Source organism: Neopelma chrysocephalum, unplaced genomic scaffold (genome assembly GCF_003984885.1).
Source record: "Neopelma chrysocephalum unplaced genomic scaffold, ASM398488v2 Primary Assembly neopelma1_200, whole genome shotgun sequence".
Classification (NCBI taxonomy): Eukaryota; Metazoa; Chordata; class Aves; order Passeriformes; family Pipridae; genus Neopelma; species Neopelma chrysocephalum.
The window spans coordinates 1,550,354-1,572,412 of record NW_020897862.1 but is presented as its reverse complement, the minus strand read 5'-3'; positions in this window follow the sequence as shown (position 1 = coordinate 1,572,412).

The following is a 22,059-nucleotide window of genomic DNA, read 5'->3' as shown; positions in this document are numbered from 1 at the left end:
ACCTGCCGCGCGTCCCTCCCGTGATGTCCATTCTCCTACTGCCGTTTGCGGCTGAAGAATTCGAGCTGATTGTAAGGGGCCTTTGTAGTCGCCTTTGTTCTGAGGAAGAGGCTGGATTTGGATTCCTTTCATCTCCCAGTGATTAAACCCTTTGACAAAACTATACCATATCCCACCCAAGCTCTCTTTCCCTGCAGTTTGGTTAGATTGAGAAGGAAATTATGAGATGAGGCAGTGTGAGAATCAAAAGGGAAATCTAAAAATGTCCAGAGCTGCCATACTGCGGCTAAGACAGTTAAGTGGTGCCTCACTTTTTCCAGGGGGGGAATTAATTTTCATCCCAAACATGGAGTATTTCTCCCGGTGTTTGGGATGTGTGGCGGCTGCCCCTTTTTTTACTGGACTCTCCAGGCTCAGTGCGGGCAGCAGGGAGCTCCGGGCAGGCGAGGGGAACCCGGCAGAGCCCGGCAGAGCCCGGCTGTGCCGGCGCTCGGCGTGCGGGGGACTGGCGTCTGTCCCGGGTGCTGAAGCCCTGGCAGCCCTTCACCCGCAGCCAGATGTATTTTTAAAGCGATGAAGTCCCTCTGTTCTCAGCGGCCCCCTCTGTGCCGCTCTGCCGTGCCAAACCTGGCGCTGGTACCAGCGGATTAGCCCATAGCACAGGGGTGCGAGCGGGACACCACCTGGAATTAACCCCGAGCCCGGCGCCCACCTCCTGGGAGCATTCCCTGCCAGCAGCGTGAAGCCATCGGGAAAGGCATCCCGGCTCCCTGCCGCGGTCCTGGAGCTGGCAGCGGTGCCTGGCACTGTCCCTTCAGTGCAGCGTGGAGGGTCACGGGACTGATCATCGTCCTGGAAGGATGTAACCCCCATCCTTCCTGCTGCTGCGCCCCTCCACAAAGGCTTGTCCAGACCGCCTGGGGTGCTCTGGCCAGGGTCGGGACCGAGCCCTGAGGGCAGAGGAAGAGAGCTCTGGAAGGGGGTTTCTGTATCTTCTGACCGTGTGCTAAGCCATGATTGGAAAAAAAACCAGCAACCAAAAAAAAAAAAAAACAAAACACCAAAAAAACCCCCAACAACACTCAGAAAAAGCGATGCAGGCTTTGTACAAAAGTTTATTGCTCTGCACCCCACTGCCACGGGTCCGGGGGCAGCCGGGCTGTCCGGCTGCTGGACACCGGGCTGGATGCTCAGGGAGCGCCTGGGAGCCGGTCCCGGCTTCAGCTTCTCCTTCTCCTCCAGAAACCCGGGAGAGGAGGGCAGGGAGCTGCGGTGGGAGCCGCTCCGAGCCTTCAGCCGGGGACAGCGGCCGCTCCTGCCCCGCTCCGCCCCGGCACCCACGGGCTCGGAACCGGCTCCATCCCAGCCCCGTCCTCTCCGAGCTCGCCCCAAAGCAGCCGGAGAAGCGCCGCGGTCGGAGGGAGGACCGGAGGCTCCTCACCGGCTCTGCCCCTCGCCGGCACCGGGTCCGCAACTCCGGGAGCTCCCGCTCGGAGCCGCCGCTCTCAGCCCCGGCCACAGGCTGGTCCTCCAGCCCGGGCTCCCCGTCCTACCCCCGGAGCAGCCCCAGCGCCTCCAGGAGGTTCTGCCGAGGGAAGGAGAGGGGGGATGTGGATCCCCGCTCCTGCCGCTGCGCCCCGGCGGGACGGAGCCCCGGCTGGTTTTGTTTAAAGGCACCACAGCAAAGAAGAGCCTGGCGGAGAAATGAGGTGTGTGTTCTGAAGGCAGGGAACACGAATGAAGGAAGCTCACGCCAGGTGGGAGTGTTATGTTGGTACAGAATAGGAGCAGATATGGGTGAGGATGTGAATCAACCCCGATTTTGTGTGTACTAGAGACAGACAGGAATGGAGAGGGATAAAGCTGTGAGAGTGTACAGGATCTGTGTGATGACCAAGGGGAATAAATACAATTTAGCCCCCTAATAATAAACTAGTCAGAAATGAGTCTTGGATGAGACCACTTATAATAAGGTTCCCCGAAAGCAGACACATTTGAGAAAGATACATCTATGTTTCTTTCTGTGTAGGAGCAGTTTTACTGGAGGCTTTTCTCCTCAGCCACTTCTGTAATCCTGGTCTGTAAATTCATGAACTGCTGCTTAGCGGAGATGGAAATGGCACAGCCAGAGAGAGATGAGCTTCCCCCATCTGACCGGCATCCTCACTTCAAAGCTTAGCTTTGGTTATTGAAATGCTAATAGAACTCAGCAAATTACCTAAAGTACAAACACACTTGGCTTCAGTCCTGGGGATCTAATTATGGAGCCTTTTATGTGAAATAAATTGTTCTTGCTTTCTGAAAAGTGGCTTTTTAAAATGTTCCCGCAAAATGCCAGGTGATGGGATGGCACGTTACCAGCTCGGCCTCTATAATTGCAGCTCTTATCTGTTTCTTGTTCATCTTCTGTAGGATTCTGTTCACAAGCGCTCACAGCTCAGACTTCAACCTCCTCTGCCCCCTGTTATTTTCCTGCAAATAACTTCAATGACCCACAGTTTATTTTAAATGCAGCTCAGTTTGGAAACAAGCTGAGGATGTTCAGGAAACAAACTCCAGTAGCACTTACCCTTCACTGGATTTTCATCGAAATTTCAATGTTAGGAAGCTTTTGTGCCTGTGAGAATGTCCCTGCTCTGAGGGTTACTGAGAGCTGGGAGCAAGCTTTAGACTCAGGATTAGTAGGAAGGGAGTTGTAACCCTCCCATTAGCAACTGCCACAAGATCCTGGTTCCTCAGAAGTAAGCAGGTCTGCCTCTTCTTAGCCTAAGTAAATTGTTAGGTTTAAGCCATGTATAGTCTATTTATTGATACAGAATTATGGTGAAAACTGCTTTTTTCTTTCATCTTCCATTCCTGACCTTAAGTCTTCATCTGACTGGTGAAATCCTTAATTTTCTTGTGATTTTTGCTTAGGAAAGGCAACATAGAGTATAATAAATTCATTGTGTTATATGATATACGTATCATATTTGTTATATAATCCATTGTTGGACAGCTTGTTCTCAGGGGTGTCTGTGTAAATTCCACTGAGTGTCTGTTCAGGGCATTTTCATTGTTGCTGCTGCTTTGCTATTAAAGTTAAACAGATTAAGTAGCAAAGAGCATGAGGATATGTCTTTGAATTTTCTACTCAGTGCTTTGAAATACCTGGATCTGCCTGTGGAAGAATAGGGTGCCCTCGGACTTCCTTCAAAGAAGGGCAATATTATTTTTTGTTTTGGTTTTATTTTTTTAAGTAAGAAACAATAGGAAGAAACAGTTGTTTTCCTCTGTCAGTGGCAGATTTAAATGCAGAGTCACTGCTTTCTACTGATGCCACCTAAGAGAGTTGCCCTTAGTTCAAATTGTGGGGCAAAGGCTTGGGGCTCTGTATGTCCTGATTTCTGATTACCAGACAGCAGCCCCCTGAAATGCTTCTGAATTCCAGAGGATTGTGTCTAACTGCAAACTGGGGCTCTGTTTCAGGAATGACACATGAGAGAAGCACAGCAAAGGCTTGAAGCAAATTCGCTAAATTATGGAAAGCAGTTTATTACCTGAGACATAATGAAACTTGTTTATTTACACATTTAGTACACTAACAGTACAAATGTGGCTTTTTGTAACTAAATTTCAGAGAGATGTTCACACATAATTACTCTGATACAAACAGGCAGTACAGTGTTCTGTTGGCCAGGTAATTCAGGGAGGAAGTGGGTGCAATTTGCTCAGTACATCGTGTGGTAGATGGTGGAGCCAATATGAAAAAGAGCTGAATATCTCACTGAAAGGCAACAGGTCCTTTGAAACCTCGAAGCCAGTCCTGTCAAGAAAGCAGAGAAATAAATAAATAAATAAATACAAAAAAGAGAAATGTATAGGATTTCACACACTGAAATTAACTGATTTCTGACTGCTCTAGGGCCAGGTTCAGCCCAACTCTTCTGCTCAGAGTTTGTTTGGATTGAAGCAAATATCCCCGGGGAGCTGGTGAAAAACCTCTCTGAACTGGCTGCTGTGAGCAGGTGAAAGGCACACAGCTGATGTGCAGGAAGGGTGAAGGCAGACAAAGAGAGGTGTGGCAATCAGAGATTTTAAGTATATATCTGCTGGCAGTGAATTCTGAGGAGGATAAAATAATGAAATGTGCTTGTGATGGGAGGGCAAAAGTTATTTTAAGGCACCATTTCCTAAAAGCTGAATTAACTCTGCTCTTCTGCAGGTTAAACACACACACACAGACCTGCCTCTGGCTTTCTCTTACCACAGTGCAGAGTCAGCACCCCAGGCCACTCAGGGACCCAATTCTGTCCAGCCTGACACCAAAACAGCCCCTGGGGAGGCCCTTCTTGCTCCTGCCTCGGTATCTGCGGGACAAACTCAGGAGGTCGCTGAAGAATCTCTGGATTGCACCGTCCCCCAGGGACACGCCCTGGGGCTGCTCCACTGTGTCCTGGGGCCACTGGACTTCAGGATCTTCCTGGTCAAAGACACCTCCTGGAATCAGCTCGTCTTGCTCATGGCCCCTCTCTTCTGAGACCAGGGGATGCTCCAGATCTTCATCCAACAGTTTGGAGAGACTCTGGAAAAAAGGAAGGGTGGAAGGTGGAGAGGGAGGAGAAGGAAGGGTTCTGGAAACTCTCATTATTTTCATATAAACCACGTTCAGCACTAAGTTTGAGGACATTTATTTTTAACATTTATCAAAGGATGAAAGTACTGAAGTGGTTTCTGAAGCTTATGATGGTTATCTTTAGTTTCTTCTGGCTCACAAAGCTTCTCTGAGCTAACTCTGAATGCTCTCTCAAGGTGCTCTCAGGTTATATGCCCTTGGTGAATCCTAAAGTTCTGAGTTGGCAGACTGCCAGTTTAACCCTTTCCTGGAGCTGGGGTATGGGATAAACTGTGAAAAATGATGAAAGAGCCTTGGTCAAGTGAATAAGGAACAAGAAAAAAATAGTTGATATGTTGGAATAATAAAAGAATCAATCCAATAACACTCTGGAATTGGTCCTGAAGGATTATATTAAATATTTCTTTACAGATTGAGAGGTTACTTCATATTTGGCAATACCAGATCCCTACTCCAGTAGCTGAAATGTGTTTTCCTGCTGACCTGAAATTGCTACACACAAATACACACAGGCACACATACACACTTCCCCTTTCTCTTATGTTCTCCCTCTGGGACCCCCAAGCAGGGGCTGCATTGCTGCACCACTGAGCTGAGGAGGGGATCCTGCAGGTACAACCCCGTAATTCCTCTTTCAGCCAAACCCGGGGAATTCAGGGAGGAGCATGCAGGTGACTGCTCTGGGGCTCGAGATCACAGTCCTTCCAGGATGATTCCTTTTTACTCCAAAAGTTCATTGTTTTACTCAGCCACAGGGTGACCCTACATCTCCAATCACAAAACTCACCCTACAAGAAAAAAAAAAAGGCAAAATCTTTTCCTTTCAACTGCCTCACATGATCAGAAACTTAAATCCAGTAATCAATGACTTGAGTTTTCCCTGTTTAATAACTCTGTGCCTGCCCACCTCAGGATTCCTGCTGTCAACTCTCCTGCTGCTTTAGCTGGGGTTGGAAGAAACATCTGAAGTGTCTAATTCCTAAAGAACCATCAGCTTCTCTCTGCTCTGTTGAGCAGCCAGTCACTTACCTGTAGGCTGGAAATGGACCTGGCCCCTGCCTGGTTTTGACTGACAATGAGCAGCAGAAAGAATCCAGGGCAAAAAAGAAGTTTCAGGTTCATGTTCTTGCTTTGGTGTCTCTGATTCCTCCTTCCCTCGAGTCTCTCCAGTTCAGTGTTGCTCTGTGTCTCCAGCTATCAGCATTTATATCTTCCTCCAATCCCTCCCAAGGCCACCTTTTGAGTTCCTGCTAGTGCAAGGATTGGTTTGAGGTTCTGACCTGTTTTCATCCTCCCAGGAGGAGGAGGAGGAGGAGGAGGAGGGAGGAAATAATTCTCTTTTCTGATGGTGAATGAAAGGAGCATTTTACACTTGGGCAATGTAGCATCATTCTGTTGCTATGCATCTGGAGGGCTCTGCAGGCTGCTGTCCTGTGCCACTTCTGTTTGTTGGTGTGCTCAGCTCAGTGTTCCTCAGGCTCACTGCTAACCCTTTCCTTTTCATCCAGAGAAAAATAATTGTGAGAAATATAAAGTGAGACAGGAAGGGAATTGTACCCACTACACCTTCACTGGGCTCCTGTGACACACCCAGCCAGAGGGATGGGGGTCTCAGAAAACATGCTGTGTAAGAACTCAGTGTTATTATATAATAATATGAGATTATAATAAAACAACATAACATATAATCTGGTGTTATTGATTTATGAGCTGAAAAAGTGAAGAGAAGAAGGGAAATCAAAGTCTTAAAAACATAACAAGTTGCATTAGTTACTTGCCTGAGTGACATGAGTGTGTCTGAAACAAGGCTGACATGCACAGAAGGCTTCTACAAGGTTTAAACTGAGGAAGAAATTCCTCTTTCCCTGGATCCAGCTTAAAACATTTCCTTTCTGTGTTCTTTCTCAGACTGTTAGACACAATTTGTATTAAATCTGAAATCAGTCTGAAAGGAAGCACAGGCTTGAAATTTGGCCCCACTGAGAAACTGAAATGTTCCTGAGTGTGCAGTGATATATCTTGACCTTTTGTGGCATTTTTGCACACATGTGATGCTCGAAGTTAAAGGCCATTGAACTGGATCTGTATGGAGGAAATGGAAATTAAGGACCATCTGGCATTTTTCATCTGATATTTGAGTTACTGAAAACTTGGAAGCCAGTTTTCGGTACCAATTTGTTGGTCCTGAAGGCTTGGAGAAAATAATTCTGTGATGTGCCAGTGGGTTTATAATTTTCAATGTTTTTTCATGTGCAGATCAGTTTGAAACACAGTTGTTAAGTGTCTCTTGAAATGGGTATTGTAAAGAGATGGCTTGTAAACATCCCTCTGTGACAGAGAGGGAGGGCTGATGTTATTATATTTTGGGGATTTTTTTGTCGTTGATGTTGATTAAAGCCACATTTGACATGAGTCTTAGAAAACGAAATCATCATTCCAGAGGTTTGAGGTGTGGACTTTGCAGTGTGACAAGACAGTGAGAGAAGGTCAGGGCAGTTTCAGGGTTGTCTCTTCTCCTCTGCAAAAGCACAGGGTTGTTTTGGTGGTTTGATTGGCCTGTCACAAGTCTGCATAGACGTAAATAATAAATCTTCCTGACCTCAAGATCTCTGAACTTGTTTTGGGGTACTGCTGAGTTCTGTGTGGTTGCTGTTGGATACATACACCAGCACAGTCCTCACCTATGACTGTGCTGGCAAAGTCAGAATAACTAAGGTTGGAAAGGACTTTCAGAGATCTGTGGTGCAATCCTGTGCTAAAAGCAGAGCCAGCTTAGATGAAGTTTCTCAGTGCCTTGTCAAGTTGAATTTTGAGAATCTTAAAGAAACAGTGATTTCCTAATATTTACTTGGAATTTTCCCTGTTGCAGTTGTTGCCATTGCCTCCCCTCATAATGCATTGCAGCTGGATGTTGGCTGTGAGCACAACAAAAGGGTTTTCCATCTCCCAACCAGTGACTCTCCATGGGAGTGCATTTCAGAGGGTGCTGCATAACCCAGACGAGGAGGGCAGCTTCAGTCCAGGTGGTCAACACCTGGGTTCAGATCAGGTTTGGTGCCGTGGCAAGGAGTTAGGAAGAGAAAACATCTCTGCTTTGCTGTCTGGGTCCTCTCAGGATTTCAAAACTTGCCATTAGGGTGGTGCAGTTAAGATGGAGATTTCAGCACAAACTTCAGTCTATAAAGAAGGGAGGAACACCTGAGGACAACAGAAAATTTTTGAGAGGCAGGAAACAAGTTTGTGCCCCTTCCTAAGTGGTTTGGGTATTCTTTTTTATGGCAAATTGTCCACAGGGGGTGGGAGGAAGTATCAAGAAGGCAGCAGGTTGGTGTGTGTTGCTCGTCTCCAACAGTAAATTGTTTCCCAGCTTACTGAGATATTTCTCCTGTACCAGCAGAGTACAGAGATTGAAAGAGTGGGGTCAGAACAAACTCCTCCTCTGGGGATGTATCTGCCTCATCTCTCCAGGCTGCTGTGAGGAAGGTGAGCTCTGGAGCTGATGGTGCATGGTCTGCTTAGACAGGTGTCATTAGAGCACTGCTGCAGCAACTCATCCTCCTCCTTCCCAGCTCAGGGACCCCTTCAGCCTCCCTCTCCTTCCCAGCTGCTCAGGCCAACATTCCCTGGCTCACTGCAGCCAACTGAAAGGGCAGGGACGTGTTTGTAGAGCTTCCCTCACAGTGGGATGGCCAAGTCCGTGATGGAAACCAACACCAGGGGCCCCTCATTAGCAGACATTAACATTTAACTGTGGCCTCCAAGCATTTGCCTGGTTGTCCCCCTCCCTTGCCCTCTCCCAAGTGGTCTGGAGCTGAGCTGGGCAAGGCTCAGTGCACAGCAGCACCCCAAGCCCAAGCTTGGTGGGAATTGCCGGGCTGCAGGAGCTCTGTTTTCTCAGACAGGAGACCCTGCAGCAGGAGGGGGCACGGGGGGATCTCTACAGAGAAGAGACTGAGCACAGACACTGAGCTCACTAATTAATGCTCACTGATCTCTCTGATGGGCTGAAGAGGGGATGTTTTCCTCTGTAGCCCTGTGGGACAAGAAGGGGCCAAGCCCACCTGAGGACAAGGAGGGCAGCAGGCTGGCATTTAGTAAAGGGCTGTAGGTGGTTCTGGAGCATTGGGTTTCGATGGCATAATTTTAATATTAAGTTTGTTAGGCACATTTATCACATTCTTCTGGCAGTAATGAAGCCCAGCAGGAAAGCAGCAGTGAGGGAGGGGAGACCCAACAAAGCAGATCCTGGAACAAAAGGGAAACAAGCTGAGGAGTTCAGAGCAACGGCTCAAGAGTTCCAGTCAGTGCCTGGTGAGAGGCAGAGGCTTGAAGAAATGCTCATGTTCCATAAATCCTCACCTGAAACTCTATTTTTGGCTAAGCTTCGCCTCTATCAAGATGAACAGCATCTTGCTTCCCAGTTGTTTTGGAAAGGTGGGAATGTCTACAGGGTCAAGTTGTGGGTATTCACAGTGCAGCTGAAAACATCAATTAGCTGTGCATGGTTTTAAACCATGTAGGTCTTTATAGTCCTGTGGCAGCCAGTTTGCTCCCCCATAACCTTTAAGTGGGGTCTCAGGAATTCTTAGGCTGATCCTGCCCTAAACTGTTCAGAATCTGAGTCTTTTATTCTCTGTGTTGTATGAGATGCCTTTGGTGTTTGGACTGAGATCTAATTGGTTTATATATTACTGCCTTACTACAGAAATGCTGGGCTTTCAGAGGGAGCAGTTTGAGCCTCAGTTAAGGAACTGTTTGTGAAGCACACAATTAATTGGCAGCTGCAAGCAGAAAGGTTGCAGTGTCAGTCTGCAGATCAAAACCTCTGACAGGAGGCAGAAAGAGAACCGTTCATGGCCAGCATGGATGTGACCTATCCCCAAATGTTTTGAGCTGAGAGACATTTCCCCAGCAAAACTAGAAGGTCAGTCCTGTGAGATCCCACCTGGATTTTCATTTCGTTATTGAGGTGTGTGGGGACCTCTCCTGGTGAGTGCAGAACGTGCCTCAAGTTCGGTCAGAGCAAATTCTACTTCAAGGAGAGAAAACGGATCAGACACGGAGGTTTTGATAAAACGATCACTTTGGAATCAAGGACATGGTACAGGCAGTGTGAGAAGGGTCTGAGTGGCTCTTTTGCAGGGATTAGGCTCCAGCAGCCACGGGAGTGTGTGTGAGTGGTTATGTCTTGGGAAGGCACATGGTATGTGTGTGATACATGAATGCTTGTGCTTCATATTCAAAAGTTTGAGTGTCACATGCTCTGGTGGGTGGCTAAGTTTAGTTCCAGCACTAGATGTGTTGATCTGGACTCTCACAGTGGATTTTGCAGAATGTTAAGTTTCTGTAAGAAGGGATGGGAGCAGGGTGGTCATTTCTTAAGCATTTTATCTGGGGTAACATCTGCCAGGTTTTCCTTTGTGACCCAGCCCACCCTGGCATAGCCGGGAGCAGTGTCACCAGGGCCCATTGATCAAGGCTTGCTGGCCAAGCAGCCAAATCAAGGGGCAAGAGGTCACACTCTCCCATTGTGCTATTTATTGCTGCATGCCACTGGTGAGTGTGCAGAGTGCAGGAGGAGAAGCCATTTCTAGAAATGGCCAAACAGCTACAGCAATGAAATGGCACCTGTCCGAGAAGTTGCCGTGGTTGTTTACTTCCCCTCTCCTAATGGACTGGTGATAAACCTAAAAATAGCCTGGCTAACTAAAAATGTGATCATTACATAAAGCCTGTTGCTCTGTAGGTTTTGTTCAGCCTGTGAGAGTGGTACTGGGCATAACCCCAAATTTTTGTTCCCAGAGCAGGGTCCCAATTGTCCATTGGTTTTGACACATCTCAGACACGTGGACTTGGCCTGACCAGAGAGTTGTGTAGGTCGGTCCCTGTGTTTTGAGAACGGGGATGTAAATTATCCTGATTTTTGTTTGGGATTCATGTGTGTATTATTTTTCTTCCTGCCAACATTTACAGTCCTTTTCAGCTGTGCTTCTCACCAGTTCAGGCACAACTGCACACTTGCACTGTGATTAGAAGGCAAATCCTTCATGTCGGGTTGGTTGTGCCAGGGAGGCCATCCTGGAATTCCACAGTGGATGCACATTAGGCTGTGTGTGAGCAGAAGGAGAGCTCCAACTGCAGTGGTAGGAATGCAGCCTCATCCAGAGCTTAGCAAAGCCTCCCTTTCTCAGGAACTCAGTGTGGCTGTGGTGGCTCTTATCACCCACTGTTCTCCATTTGACAGCCCTTCTTTGTTTTCCCAGAAAATACTCACTGTGTCTGCCAAGCTTCTGGAAATAGCTGCCTCCTTTTGTGGTGGAGGGTGGCAGGGCCGTGGGCCAGAGGGACAGGATATTTTAGCTGTTGCTCCTCAGCACAGCGTGATGGGCGAGCAGCCTTTCTAACACCAACACTGCTAAAGCTGAGATAAGGTGCTCAGGCTACAGGACTGGAGCCTGTGTTCGTGCTTGAGATAAACTCCTCTGTCAGCGCCACACTCACACCTCCCCTGTCACATCAGGCACCCCATGGACCTGCCTTTCCCACCAGTCACTTGCTGCAAAGCCTCAGCACGGGGGTATCAGGCCCACAGAGTCCCCAGGGGCTGCTCCATGTGCCCTTGTGGTGACATTGAGGTGGGAATACTGTGAGGGGGAATAGATTTGTCACTAGGGAGTGTCACCCAGAACCTTGGACTCAACCACTTCCCCTTGGGATGCACTGTCCAGCCTTTGCAGTCTGGACAAAAGAGGAATGGGTGAACTGGCTATGTGGAATGGGGGATGTCCTGTGCCATGGCTGCTTCCCTGTGTGAGTGCAAACACCAAATACACCATCTGAAATGACACAGGTTAGGGGCAGGCAGTTAAATTTGCCTCATCATCATCAGTGGATGCTGAGGAGAGCAGTAATTACAGTTCCTCTGTCTGTAAAAGTGAGAATCAAATGATTAGTGTCTATGGGCTGGCAGAGCCTTCTAGAATTGCAGGATTTCATTTAAATTACAGGGGGAAAAGACAGTTGTGTTAAGCAACTGAATGCCACTGGAGAGATGAAGCCCTTGGGGCTGTGCCAATGGGCAAAAGAATCATTCCTGTAATCAAGATAGTTTAATGACTGCAGACCCAGAGTTTAAACTGAGCTTCAGGATGAGAACAATGTGGGTTCAGAGGTTCCCTCTGAAAAGGGGGTGTGTGGTGTCTGCTTCAGCTCACAAAACTGCTCCTTGTAAAGGCAAGTTGTGTCGTTCCCACACTTCCAATGGGCTTGTATGGATGGGGAAACACACAGGATTTTTCACCAAGGTCCTCTGTTCATTAAGTGACTGGAGAATTAAGGTTACTACTTAGGTTAATAAGACTGTCAGATTGAGAATCCAAGAAACTGGTTGCTGTTGACCAGTCACACAGGTAACTGTGCACAGGTACAGCTGGACAGGTACAGCTTCAGTTCTCTCTCCCTCTCTCTGGGTGTTTCAGTCCAAACCCTGGAAGATTTCTAACCTATATTGGACTAAACTCTTTACTGTTATGGGTGTGCCTGCCTGATAGGCTGTAGGAAATGTTGGACTCCCTTTCCTCCATGGCCTGTTAAAAGGGGGCCCTCGATGCCACCCTCAGCCAGAACTAACATCACAGGTGACAGTGCTGTGCCCCACTGCAGGGAGCAGAATGCCCAAGAGTAAGTTTGACCCATGTCCATCTGAACTTCCTGATCTGGGGGTAATTTCTACTGTGTATCCACTCACTCTGTCCCCCAAGACTGGGCTCTGTCTGCTCTGCTTTGAAAGATGGATGGGAAAGCTATGCAAGAATAAGCAATAATGGGCAGATAGGGTAAGAATACAGCCACACAGTCTGCTTTTTATAGAAAATAGTGCTTCAGTGCTTTCTGAAATGTGGGAGAACCCTCCAAAGGGTCTTAATCTGAGCACTCAAAACCTCTCTTTGAAAAAAAACACTTTTATGAGCAGGTGTCTATGCTGTAAACCCTTAACTGGGTTTAGTTAAAACCAGCACATTAGTGTGGCTCCTCTTTGCACAACTGACAGAGGCCACAGAACCTCAGAGGCAGAAAGTGCTTTCAGTGTTCCTTTCCCACTGGAGATTCTTCACATAACTTCTGCCTTGTTTGACCAAGAGGATTTGTTTTACCATGTCACCTCCCTGAGGATAACAGCACATTTTTTGCGTAGTGTTGAAGTGTGAAGACCATTGTGAGCCATGACATCATATCTCAGGCCAGAGCAGAGCAGGAAATGAATGACCAAGAAGGCCTAAAATATTGGCCATGGGAAGAATGAATGGAGGAGAGAAGGGATATGATACAGCAACATTCCTTGGCCCAGACAGGTCAGGTGCACCTGACAAGTGCAATAGGACAAGGAGATCTTTCACACTTTAGCACATGATGATATTTTAGTGCAGAGAGATGGTTTGTGAGAGGCAGAGGTGAATCAGGGTGCAAATCCTCTAGATGACATACTAATAAACCAGAGCTGCTCTCAGACAATAAGGAGTAAAGGGGATATGGGCCTGAACAGATAGACTGCTCCAAATCTGACCTTCCTTTAACTTTGGGAGGCTTCAAATGAATTCTGGGTCCCAGTCTCTAATCACAGCTAGAACAGTAATTTCCTCCAAATATATCTAAACTACCAGTGAGGAAAGACATGCATATTAGTGGCTATGGCTGTTTTGAGGGGTGGAAGGGAAGGAAAGTGGTCGTAGCAGAAAACCAGCAAACTACATTTTCTAGAATATTTAACGGTACTTTGCAAAAATAAAAAATTATAAATTTGGGTTCATAGATTGAATAGCCTCAGTTACTTTTTAACTAATGAAAACCAGAAGGGGACTAGTTAGTTTAAAGATTTTTTTTTAAAAAAAGGTCTTACTCAGTGGGTCACAAAGCTGAGGGCTTGTTTCGGTCCAAGGTTCCACCAGCCATGGGACTGATCAGTGAAGTCAGAGCCAAGATGAACCTTTGGGCTGGGTCATGGAGGTCTCATTTTGCCCACAGGACAGAAAATCTTTGTTAAAGTTCAAACAGACCTGACACTCAGACAGATCTCACACTGCCTTGCTGCTGGTTTTGGAAATGATCTGTTCTCCAAATTGCTAGAGCACATTTCTCTCTCTGTACATCTCTCTCCTTGTTTTCTTGTGTCAAGCATTGAGAGCAGGATGATTTAAACTAAGACTCAGCTGCTTTTATGTCTTTTATTCTGTAATTGTATAGGAGACAGGATTGGCCATTATAAGTATATTTAAGTATTGGATTGAGAAGTGGAAATGTGCATCATTTTGAGGATCTTGCCTGCTGTCTAAGCAAGTGTTTGTCTCTGTATTTCTCCCCTGCACAGAATGTGTGTGATGCTCCCCTGTGGTCTGAACCAGGTTGTTGCCTGTGCAGCTTTGCAGCAAGAATGAATGAGAGCTTTTGCAGGTACTCAGTAATTGCCTCAGGACCAGAAAGCTTCCACTGGAGGAAAAAGTCTGCACTTAAAACTTCTATACCTCCCAACTGTAACACTGTGTGGCTTTCCTGGGCTATTTTTTGCACATCCCTAATCATTACACTACTGTACTTTAAACCTCAGAACGGATCTTTGAGAGCTTGACTTGGTGCCCCTTCACTGAGCATCAAAGCAAGTACCTTCCCTGAGGAAACAAGATGTCCTGTCCCTCCAGGCTGAGCTGTTGGGCCCCGTGCCCACCAATTTGTTCCCTGACCATCCCGCCAGCCCCAGGCTGCGAAGCACAAGTGCTGCTGGGCCAGGTGTGGAAGGCAGAAAGCTCAGAAGGCAGGAATTCCTGGAGCAGCAAGAGGAGGGGGGGGAACATGACAGGAAGAGGAGGGTGAAGAGCCCCTCACAAATAGTGCAAGAATCCCAGTTTTGCCCTGGCTCCAGATTCCCTTATCCGGGAGCGCCAGCGGCGGGACCTGTCGACACGTCTGCCTCACGCCCTGCTCCTCTCCCAGCTGCCCACAGGTACAGAGTGGCTTGAACAAGTTCCAGTGCCCCATCCCAGAGCTTCCCAGGGCCCTGCCATGCTGGGCAGCAGGGTGACATCACCCCCAACAGTGTAAACGCTTCCTGTGTCACATTCCCTGCTGAAGAGCCTCTTGCCAAACGCTTGTCGTCCCACACAGTCTTTTTAGGAACAAGTGGTCTAATTTTAACCTGGCTGCCACAAGCACCTTCCTGAAATAGGTTCTGACTCTCTCCCTGCCTTGTTCGTGTTCTTGAGAGTTTAAAAACAGAGTCCCTCGTCCTCAGGGTGCACAGTGAAGGCCTGTGAGCCCCGGGAGGGAGCGGGAGCTGTGCCAGGAGCTGCTGTCACTGTCAGACCCACACTGAGCTGGGGCAGGGCAGGAAGGTTCCAGAGGCTCAGACACTCAGGTGCTGCACATCACAAAGTTGTATGGATCTGCTCCAATCTGCATGAGTTGTTCTGTACTTCAAGGACTTTGCAATAGAAAGAACTTGTTGTTTTCTGGACCAGTTGCAGCCAAACACAACATTCAAAACTGCAATGAGTGGACCTGGTGTCCTCTGGTTTGCCCAGGACAATTGCTCTGATCACCATCCTTTCTTTTTTGGGGTCTAACTGGGTGAGCACTGGCCTAGGAGTTAAACTGGTTCTGATCCCACAGTGAAGTCAGTTCCTATCTGGCTGTGCTGTCCTTGAAGGGCACGTGTGGCACTGACCTGCTCTGAGAACAAAAGCACTTACAGAGGAAATAGGAATTACTGTGAGGTGAGGGCAAGCAACACAAACACCACAAAATCACCAGGCTTTTTTTATGCTCCTGCCTTTTTCTGTTTCCATGAATGTGAATATGTGAGCTCTTGTACTGAGCTCAATGCAAGCCTGAACTGCTGTTTTTAATTAGCAGAGTATAAAAAGCCACGTTTTTAAAGAACTCTCCAAACAGGAAAGGGAAAATTGTTTTCAGGCAGCTGCTGTCTTTATGTTTCTCCTTTGGGAGTGGCACACACATCCCTTATGTTCCTTTAAACCAGCTAATTAAGCAGCTCCTTGTACCTGCAGGTCAGTTGATCAGCTAATGCACTCCCTGCAGTCTCCAATGCACCACATCTTAAAGGATAAACAGGAAAAGGCACAAAAAAGCCCTTGGGGATCTCACCAGATCCAGGCCTGACTTGTCCATGGAGCCTTTTCTGGGCAGAACTGCAAGGAGGCACATGAGGCAAAGAACAGCAGCCCCAAGGCTGACAGCCCGGGGTGTGCCAGGGTCATGGTGAAGTGGCCCAGCCCCTGCAGGGGGGAGGCTGTTGGCCAGGGCAGTGCCCAGCTTGCCACCATTCAGCTGAGCACTAAAAATACTGCTGGCTCACATGAGGTGAGTGAAAGTGCTTGGTGTTACTGGATACTCCAAAGGCCAAACCCCTGGCTCCAGCTGGGCCTTGATGGGTGAGAACAGAAGTGGCAGGAGGGCTTCATGTGCTGAGCATCCCAGCAGGAGCTGGGAGCACACCAGCTGGTGATGGAAGGACAGGAGGGACTTTGGGGACATGACTTCTCCATTCTGGGTGAACACTTGAATTACCCCAGTTCCTGCATGGGCTGGATTAGCATTTGCTCTCTTCTCTACCAGAATCATCCAAGATCTTTAAAATGTTACTGTCCAGAACTTTGTCAAACTGATTTCAGCCAACCAGTATTGTTTCCAGCTTCCCATCCCCCTCTCATTTTGTCACATCTTGAGTAACAAACATCTTAACACCCTGAGAAGCCGTGCAGAGCCCACAGGTCAGATAACTCACTGGTTACCTGACTAGTCATGGAATAAGCTGAAATGGTCATTGAACAAGATGTTAGACAAGACAATTGTTTGGCCCTGAGTATTTTTTTGGCTTCGATTTCTGCACCTGGGCCCTAAAGATCATCCCAACTATTCTGAAATATGTGACAGTAGGAAACAGCCATTGCTAGAGAGTGTTTGGGAATAAGGACGAGCTACAAGCCAACAAATACTCCAGAACATGGGCTTACTAATCTGCCTCCCTTTTTCCCCTGCTCTCTGGTTTCAAGGGTATGTCTTATCTTCAAAGACTTGTTTTGCCCTTTTAGCTCCTCTTTCCTTCTCCATCTCGAGGGGCAAATGCTGTGGCAGCTCAGTGACATTCCCTTCTCCTCCTTTCCCTGTTTGTGTCCGTGTGTGAGTGCAGCCCGCTGTTATCCCAGCGGCCCAAGGGATGCTGGAAGGCCTGGGATGCTGGAAGGGCTGGGAATGCTGCAGTGATTGGCCTGCACCGACACCTGGCGCCCGGTCTGGGAAGTGCTGGATGTTCCCTTGGGAGGATCCAGCTGGGAACAGCCCGCGGGGACCAGAGTCTCTCTTGTTTCTCCGTCTGCTGAAAGGACCAGGGCAGCTCTTTGTCCAGACTTTGCATCCCACATCACTCAGCAATGCGGCTGGTGCAGGGTGGCTGAAATAACCCACATGATCTTCATGGAAATGAGGTTTAATTGCAGTGACACTGGGGAAGGCTGTGGAGAAACCGTATGTCAAACTCAGAGCTGGAAACTGCTTTTATCCCTGCAGGACTTGTCTAATCAAAGGTACATCTCTGTGCCTTTGGCTGCACTGAAATCCACTCCCCCATCCAAACTCGAGACTTTGTTTTAGTCTGATCCAGAGCCAGGCTTTCATTTTCCTGATGCCAAAGCCAGTCTCAGAGTCAGGTCAGCCAACCTGGTACAGCCCCAGCCCTCATCCAGGCCAAGGCTCGCTGTATGTTAGGCATAGACAACCCCGAAATCTTTGGAAACCAAGCCACCATATCAAAGCATCCACTCCGTGCACAGAAAGCAGCTCATCCCTTCCCCTTTCCCCTCTGGAGAGGGACTGCTCCGAGTTGAACCAAAGCATGTTTTGTTAATGAACACTAATTGCCCTCTATCAAACACACAGGGCCATTTTCTACTATTTTCTAAATTAGAAATCCACACTGAAGCCTCTGAAGAGATGAAGATCAGAACAGGCTCAATTTTCCATGCAAATAATTTGCCTCTGATCTTGACCCAGGATTTTCATAACAATTAGAGGCACAGGGGGCTGCTGTGGCTCTGAGCTGCTCTGTGGTCCCCAGCTGTCCCTGTCCCTCTCCCCGTGGGGTCCCTTTCATGCCTGGCTGTGGAGGGATATCTGCACCTGAGGCATTTTCCTGCTCTGAGTTGAAAGTCGTGACTCTTCGACCACATTTATTTCTGTCTCCCCCTTCCTGTTTGTTCTTTTCCACATTTGATCCCACTTGCTTGGTGCTGACAGGAACCAGATGAGAAGATTCCAGCCTTTCATGGTCAATACTGGGCATCAACCAAGATTTATAAATGTGGGTTTGAGTACATGGGATTGTGTGTTTGTTTAACTCTGTGTGGTGCAGCTTCCACACACCTCCAGCACTACCATCTTCAAACATTTTAACACACTACCATTCCCCTGGATTCAAGGAAATCACTTTAAAAAGAGGAGGGGTTTGAGGGTTTTTCTTGTGTTTTTTTTTTTTTTTTGAAGTGTTTGATTTGCTTTCCTCATGGCTTTCTGTAATGCATCTTGCTGTAATATGATTTACCTTTCTTTTCTTTGGTGTGAAAGTATTGGAGCAACTTCCCAGCTACATTAATGGAAAAATCTCAACCACATGTTTGCAGATACCTTTTAACAGAAATGAAATTTTGTTTACACCAGTGTCAATGTTCTGTGGAGACAAGTTCTGAGATCTGGGGAGGTGGGAAGGGAAATTGTGCTCGAGCTGGGCAAAATACTTTGTTAGGTTTTTTATTAAGTTGTAAGACTGGAATTACCATTGCGGCCATTGATGCAAAATCCTGAGTAAGTTGAAGCACTGAATTTACTTGAAATGTTTCTTGCTTGAGCTGGTGAATATTTTTAGGACAACACCTGATTTTGATTCATAAGACACTAGTGCTGGAGTTAGTTCTGTGTTTCGTTCTTTCTCATGCAGAAATAAGCGTTTACATTTATTGTGAATATTTCAGCCTCCAATTTTGATTTATTTATCTACAAGGCCAAATAGTTCCTTAGGTGACCTTCAGAGATCCCAGCCCCTGAGAGCAGGTTGCCCTCCCTACCTCAGGCTGAGCTTGGAGCCACACAGACACTCCTACAGCCACTTTCTCTGAGCTGGCAGAAGGGAGCAGCTCTTGGTTTTCATTCTGTGAGGAGACAGCTTAGGTGAGGTTTTTCAGCTCTGGCAAATTGAATGACAAAGAGATAAATGACCAACTTCCTTTGAAGCTCATAAAGCTACTTTATTTTAGAAAAAAAAATAAAATTAAAAACAAAGACCAATTGCAGCTTTTCAAGCTCAACTTCCTCTTAAATACATACCTTTATTTGTGCTGCCTTTGCAAACAGTAAGCACTGCCCTGCTTCCTTAAGAAAGACCTTTAATCTGCTAAGTCTCTCCCTGATGCAGTAGGAATGCTCTGCATGTACCTGTCAGCTGGGAAAGGGGACAGTCCAAACCCTGTCTCCCACACTTGTGCTTCTGCTCCCATCAGAATGGTTCCCTCACTCTGGAATTGCTCAAAGGAGTGACTGCAAGGATGAGATTAATGATATGTGCAGCCTTCTTACACATGAACTGAACTCTGTGCAGAGTTACTAATTGCCAACATAAGGAAGTAATTCAGTTTGCTTTGATTTCACTGAGTCACAGAAGAAGAATTTACTGTCCTCTGCTCATCACTTGACAGACTCTTTTCCTCCAACAAGGAAAGAAAAGCAAATTGCAATTTGGTGGGAGAAATAGCTTGTCCTTCTAGTATCTTCCATACAGCTGGACTGCACCTTCGCCTCACCACCAATCCCTTGGTGACTGACAAGGGAAAAATACACCTATGGAGAGGATATTCCTCTGTAGTGAAGAGCTGGAAAGACAAAGTGCTGCAGAGACTTGATAGAAGTAATTTAATGTTGTTCTCACTTAATCTGTGTCTCTGAAACAATAATCAAACAGTTATTAACTTCTCTTTCATCAGTTTTGCTACTCCATCTCTTGTTATCTACAGCTACATTTTGTAAGCAGTAGTTCCCTGGAGAGCTGGACAGACCAGCTCGGAATAAGAGGGTCTGAGGGTCTGAAAGGGCCCTCACTGTGTCTGGACCTTGATGGTTGGTCTCACCTACAAATATAAATCCAGAATAGCTTTGCTCAAGTGGGAGGAGTCACATTGATATACATCTTGTACCTGCCACTCATGCTCCTGATGGAACCCCCCACCTGCACTTCTGTAGCTTCTCCTTGTTTAGAGACACCTTCCTATGTGTCTATTGGTGTTTTAATTCCCAATTAACACACTAGTTAAAATGTCAATTGTGGCTAGGAACAGAAGAAGAATGTTATTTAAAAGAGCTGTGTGTTCCTGGGGCAATCCAATCACTTCTTATCCTGTCACATCTCAGCTACAAAACCTGGAAGAAGCTCATTTTTCCATGTTGCTTTAATACCACGTGCCCTGTGTTCTAAACTGGCACTTTTGTCACCTTCCCCCAAAGCAGGTGAGCCCAGAGAAGGGAGGTTCTCCTGGAGGCTCTGTTGGGAGCTGTGATGAAAGCCATTCCTCTGCTTCTGGCTCACTCCACGGGTGGCACTCTCAGGGCTCCAGGCTGGTCTGGAGCTCCTCTGTGAGTGAGTGTCTGGGCTCAGCTCATCCCGGGACAGGGCAGGGCTCTGTGCAGCCAGTGCTGCTCCCACACCAGGCTGTGGACAGCCAAACCCACACGTTAGAGCTGTATTTGCACACAGCAGAGCCCTCTGCCTCCAGGGCAAAGATGCCATTCCCCATGTCCCAGCCCTTAGACCAATGCCTTGTTATCTAGGAAGTCTCACCCTGCCAAACGTTCACCTTCTTACCTGCTGGACAGATCCCTGGCTACTTTCCATCTTCTTTTTCTTGGAGATTGCTGGATTCCAGTGACACACCAGGCTGTCGTTCTGGACACTGTAGTTCTTGTTACCAAGAAGCCAGTAGGTTTTCATTTTCCCTTTGCCCTGGGACAAGAAACAGAGAGAGCAGAAAACAGCTGTTTCCATGGGATACAGAGCAGAGCAGGGGCTGCTCCCTGTACTGCATTTGTTATCTCTCCTTCTCTCACACTTGGCTGCTGCTTGGGGAAAGAACTGTAGTTTATGTGCAGTTGGGGTGCTAATAATCCTTTCAGTCCAGAGGAAGGCCTCGCTGGTCACTGGCAGTCTTGCTAAAGGTTTAAAATCAGCTTTAAACCCTGTGTCTGTAACTGGATCCTACCTGTCACTTTTGGCCACACTCATGTGGTTCCATGCAGGTGCAGACACAGCAGCTGGATTTCTAAGCACACAGTAACACCTTTTCATCCATTATGAGGAGTAATGTGTAGCCACTTCCAACTGAATTAGAAAAATAACCTTGGGGACACAGTTAAAATGACTTTCAATTCATGGAAAAGCAATGGCCAAATCCATCATCTCCTTCCTGTCCCATTAAATGCCTTTGCTGGTGCAAAGTTACAGAAAAGCTGTTACCTTGACTTCAATTTCTCCTCTCAGCTCTATTTCATAGGCATCATCCACGAGCAGGGCTTCATACGTAGCAGAGCTGATGTGGATCTTCTGTGCTGGGACCCAGAACAGAGCAGAAATAATGATTCCCCTAATCCCAGAGACCACACACCAGCCCTCCTGCATTTATCAGCCCAGTGTTTCCACCTCCTCCTTTGGCATAAGGGATGTGACTCCACTTGAATCTACAGGGGTTTCTCTTGCTTATTTGATAACTGTTGTGTGTACAGGGATAGTGGGGATGGCTGGTTATCCCTGTGCTGGTTCTTTAGGTTGATGGTAATCACCTCTCTGGCCTGGGATGTGCTCTGAGAACACTCCTTCTCCTGCACAGGCCTTATTTCACACCTGGCCATGCCAAATGTGAGGGGCTGTTTGGGGTTTTCCTTTCAGTGCAGTGTTTTAGAGATGCAGAGTGCAGGTGTGAGCCTGACTGGTGGTGAGGGATGGATCCTGCCCCGGGCACTTACGCAGGCTGGTGGATTCCATGCGGGAGGCCGTGTTCACAGTGTCCCCAAACAGGCAGTAACGAGGCATTTTGTACCCCACAACTCCAGCCACGCAGGGTCCTGAGAAAACACGAGGCACAGACACCCCAGTAAGAAAAATGTGGAAAAAGCACACAGGGGTGTCAAATGTAGAGACCTTTGCTGGTCACTCTGGATCCTCAGGGAGCCGTGGGAATTGGGAATACCAGTGCAGAGCATCTGGGGCCTGGCTGCACAGTATTTACTGAAAGAGAGAAGTCACAATTTGATTAGCTATGCTAATTGGTGCTGGTGTCAGGGAAGATGCACTTTCCCAATACTACTAAATCTTTTCCCAACCCTTTCCACCCTGATACAGG